The sequence below is a fragment of the Pieris rapae genome, chromosome 16 (assembly GCF_905147795.1).
Source record: "Pieris rapae chromosome 16, ilPieRapa1.1, whole genome shotgun sequence".
NCBI lineage: Eukaryota > Metazoa > Arthropoda > Insecta > Lepidoptera > Pieridae > Pieris > Pieris rapae.
In genome coordinates, this window is record NC_059524.1 from 5041059 (window position 1) to 5046502 (window position 5444).

Genomic DNA, 5444 nt, shown 5'->3' on the forward strand with positions numbered 1-5444 from the left:
TGATTTGTATATTTTATTATGAGTATGAGAATAATTGTTGACATTTATGAATGTAAGAAAAAGAAAAATACATTCAGTAAATGTTACATTATGTATTATAATACTATTTATATTTATTATAAATTATACCTTATTGGGACCAGACATTTAACTTTATTGAATCTCTACATTTCTAAACAAGCGGGTTTTGCCTGTTACCTGTTTCATAAATACATATTCAATCTTTGGGACTAAGACATGACGGTTTCCTCAAGATAGACGTAAGACCGAGTGTTTACATCGAATACTATTGTTATTGAAGTAACAATCCATCGGTGTTTAGCTGGAGTTCGATCATACTTCACAAGGGTTGGGTATCGCACGCTTTATATACACAAACATTGCTAAAATAGGCATATACTCATGCTTTGCTTTTATTAGCTTTGGTTTACACTGTTTCAACTGATTAGGAGAAATTAATATATTATGCTGATATTTCATTAAATTTCTTATAGTTGTAATTTTATTATTAGGTGTACAGAGTTTAAGTGCGTTCGAATCCCAAATACAAATAGTTTCACGCTAAGAATTTGACCTAAACATTACGTCCCACTATAACAAAATGGTTGTTAAAAGATATTTTCAATTGCAACTGTTCTTAACAATCATAGTAAAATTTTTATACATTTTATGGCAAATGCAATCGCGGGTAAAACGAATGTAAAATAAAGTAAGAAACATAATTAGAAGTTAAGTGCTTGTAGCAAGAAATAAACGAAGAAACACGTTCGTCGAGATCTGCAATGCGAAAAATTATAGCCTAAGGGGCAAAGTGGGGTAGAATATTTCACCTGAAGGCTACATTTTATTGCTTAGCGCTGTTTTCAAACAATTGCATTAATAGTGAATCAAGGCTTCGCGGCAGCGACGTTGACTTAAGTATTAGTCTTAGTACATTTTATTTATTCTACTTGACTTGAAATGTGTTACATGGAATTTTAACTGTTAATTTAACCTAAATTTTAGAGATAGAAGGTACATATAGGCAGGACGTTTGGGTCCATGTTTTCTTAGTGTTTATCAGTGTACTCAGCTTGTAACATACACCGTAGATATTGTTTTATATATGATATGGTAAACTTGGATAAAAAAATAATAAACAAAAATTTAAAACTGAACTTTTTGACGGTAATATTTCTATAGCATACTTTATAAAAATACCGTATGTATATAGAAATAAATTATATATAATTAGGTTGAAAACTTTAGTCTATATTTTGTCCTACTTATTTAAAATAAATACAAAATTGTATATGTATACATCCTTGTAAGGTTATATATGTAGGTATAATAAATTCTTGTCTAGACAACATTTTGGGAATAAAGTCCGGGTTTCAGTGGATGGGGAGCTTTACGGCGTATCTCCGAGCTTGTTTCGTCAGGAGTTCTTCGGAGGCATCTTTAACACTCCCTCGAGGGTTTATTTTGTATATTCGCAACACGAAAGCTGCAATAAAACTGCGTTATCCTGGTCATTATTTAGTCATCACCCAACCACTCCTAGTCTAAAATAAAATGCAACTGAATGACTTTTATGCCGTGCACTAGAGTAAAATATTTATGTTATCTTCCGCTATAGTATTACATTCTAAATCCTACGTCATGTAAAAGTACGTATAGATATATGATTACTATATAAAGTCACTTGTTTTTGCATGAAACTACATCCGTTGGTAAGTAAAAAAAGTAAAAAAGAATACTTAGATATATTTTCTTAAATAATTCGAGCGCCAACGTGTTATGGCCTGTGACTCTTTTCAATAAATAAATTTAAAATAAACATTCCACTGATAATGGACGTGATGGTAGTGTGAATAAAATAGATGATTCTTTGTAGCTTACATAAAAATAATTTACTATAAAACAGTATTGCCGTGTATGTAATAATAAATAAATATTTAATAATGTGTTGAATTTTTTAAAATAAGGTCTAACTCTTAGCACGGGCTGCCTAGAAGAGATCGCCTCTAAACGATTACTCAACCCGTTTCACACAGCATTTAGATTAAGATTTATTGTTTTTTTGTGTACAAAGAAGTGTTAAGTTGTTTTAAAAAAATAATTTAAATTAGGAATGTATTTCTTTAACTAATATAGTGTGAATGCTGTCGAGAAAAGCTAGTAAGGCCGCCGGTCAAGCCAGTTACGAGCTCACCATTTTATGAGACTGCCCCGGGCGCTGCTAAATCTTATTTATCCCGGAAAACATAAACCGTAGTCACAGCAAAAATTAATTGGCTTCCACGCTCTTTCTTGTCGCACATTAGGGCTTGCGACTTTATTGTATCTGTTACCCAATCGAGCTTGCTATTGATAATAATAGTGGTTTTATAGGATTTGTTTAGTACTTTTTTATTACTCGGGTTTTATGTTTATTTTCTTCTGATTTTGTCATGAATTCTTACGATTGGCTTATGATTTTTATTATGGAACTAACTGAAAGAAATATGATGTCGAATTTAATGTGCGTGGATTCGTCACAAATGTATGGATAAAATAATGCTAAGCCTATTTCGGATACACAGTCTAAACGTAAAAGCATAACGATGCGTGTCCATTACTTTATACATAAGTTACATTTATATCGAGCTAGCAGTTACAGGAGATTTTCTATTGACGCATTTTAATTTACGTTGGCCTCTTTATGCAAAGAATTTTGCTTGTTAGAAACGTTTTCAGGTCAAAGTACTTGTTCAAGGCGTTTTATTATGAGTGTTATAAAATCTTCAAACATTTTTCGTGAACTAGTAAAATCTTACTGAAATTTTTATACTTCTACTCTCTTATGCGGTTTAAACTAGGAGCCCGGCGTGTTTTATCGCTGTCTGTTCTGCTTTTTATTTTTATGTTGGGACCAAATTTGGCGTGACGCTCCAACGACTGATCATAACCGTCGGACACAGCAAAATGTTTGCAATGCTATTCGTAAAACACGCGGTGTTTCAAACATTGCATAATATTACCCTCGATTTTGTTTCAAGTTTATTTTCCTTCTGCAATCGCAAACTTGTTTTATGACCTCAAGTTTGGTCTATGCAAACACTATTCTCGAAGACTCATAAAACTTAGTTTGGAGTGTTTTTAACAAAATTAGTGATAAGCGAACAAAAGCGTTGTTTACGGAACTCGGATGTACTTGTGCTTACTCGACACGTTTCATATGGAATGGAACAATGAGTCTGCAGCGGAGATCACACATGCTCCCATTTTAAGAATACCAATCCAAGTAAATGGGATTGGAGCATGTCCAGATTCAACAAGACGTAATTACAGTAAAATATGATATTACTTTCATAAATAACAGAACAGATGACCTAGAATTTTGTTACATAACAAAAAGTCTTTTGGAATTAACACTTTTGTTTTGAAATCCTGTCTGATGTTTGGCTTTATAACATGTGCTCGCGATTTTGATAGGTCGAATGGAAAGATGAATCGAATAGATCCTTTTATTTGCGTGGAGATTCAGCATCGCCATTTGGTGACGAAGGAGCAATGGATGGAGCAAAGCTGAGCGCTTTCTGCAAGAGACAGCTAAACTATCGAGTACATACTTTTATTTACCTTTCCATATTTCTGTGTCTGAATAAAAAAAATCGGCGCAACGGATCTAATGATAACCACTCATAACGGCTGACTTTTTAGTTGTAATGTATGCAGTTTTGCATTTTGAAATAATTACTACTGGATACTGAATTATAAGAAATACATTTAAAGATTCTGAAGCAATTACATAATACTCCATCACTAATTATGATAACCATATCTCTTCACCAAAATGTCTACGCTTTATTATCATGCCATTAATATCCGACTATTACATATATATCTATATATGTTAATAAATATAAAGACTTTAATTATATTTTGTCAATTAAAATAGTTGATTGCCATCCTTGCTTGTCCATGATCGTGAGTGAGTTATAGCCTAATCTATAAAGAGATCTTCACGTCTTCTGTCTTCTTCTTATGTTCCTTCTCCAACGTAGGGTTTATGACTGGATACAGTAGAAGAGGTTTTCTTTATTTCACGATAGTAAGGTGATAATGAGGGACAAAGATGTAGTGCCATAAATTACAATGCATCAGTAAGGCGCCGTTGTTTAGACACCGTATCACAGGCTGCAGTGATCCATTGCGATGGCCGCGTAATCCTAGCTACGGGCTTTGTCTCACGTCCAGCTTACTTTTATTACCGTGCATGGTGGAATAAAACAAAATTGGCGGGAATTTATGGCCCACAACCCTGTAGGGGTAGAAGTTTTCAATTTGAAACGAATTGTTTGTCGTGTAATAAGGGTATTGTGGGTAATAAGGCAACTTCGCGGGGTTACTTAAAACTACTTTCTTGGTTTTATTACCTGAGTGGGGTGTTCATGAGTAACGCGTATATAAAGTACAACGAATTCTATACCCCTATATATATACTACTTATGTACTATAAATGGTGATACAATCAATTTGCTCTTTCGCGAATTTTGTGAAAGTTTTGACATTCATAAGCCCTTAAGACGCATCTAAAATGAAATAAACGAATTTTGATTTTGAATAGTACAATAGTACTGTACTGTAATTTTCTACGTCCTGAACTTGCAATTTTGTATGCGATAAATAAATATTACAAAATAGTTAGTTTAAATTTAAAGCAGTGTTGGCCTAGTGGCTTCAGCATGCGAGTCTCATTCCTGAGGTCGTAGGCTCCATCCCCGGCTGTGCACCAATGGACTTTCTTTCTAAGTGCGCACTTAACATTCGCTCGAACGATGAAGGAAAACATCGTGAGGAAACCGATATTTCTTAGACCCAAAGTCGACAGCGTGTGTCAGGCAGCCTGGTTGATCCCCTACTTGACTTTTAGATTTGAAAAATGATAATGAAACAGATTCGGAAATCTGTTTCTAAATATTTTCATAGTTCGCGATTTATACGGAATACTTTTCATGAATGTTATAAAACATCTATTTTCAATGAATTTCGATTCCAAAAAAATATCATAAATTAATAAACTTCCACAGAATATTTCACGGGATAGAAAATAGTCTCGCAAGCATTGTGTAAGAATGACAGAATGAGACAATCGTTTCAGAGTATTACATTCCTTGAAGCAATAAATTGGATGCAAAAACGCGTTACCTGGCCCAAACTGAATAAGTTATGAGGGTGGAGGTATTGGTAATGAAACTTGAATGACCCCGGGCGTATAAACCGTCTGGATGGAGTTTCCATGTTTACTTGCCGCGTCTGTTTATTCTGTTGCGTTAAGTGCCACTTAAAAAGAGCATGCTTTGAAAGGAGTGTCGTTAGGGTAGAATCACGTTGAGACCTGGTTAATTAAACTTTGTTAACGGACATCTTTTTAGACTAATAATCTTTGACACGCAATCAAAATATGTATAGAATAGACA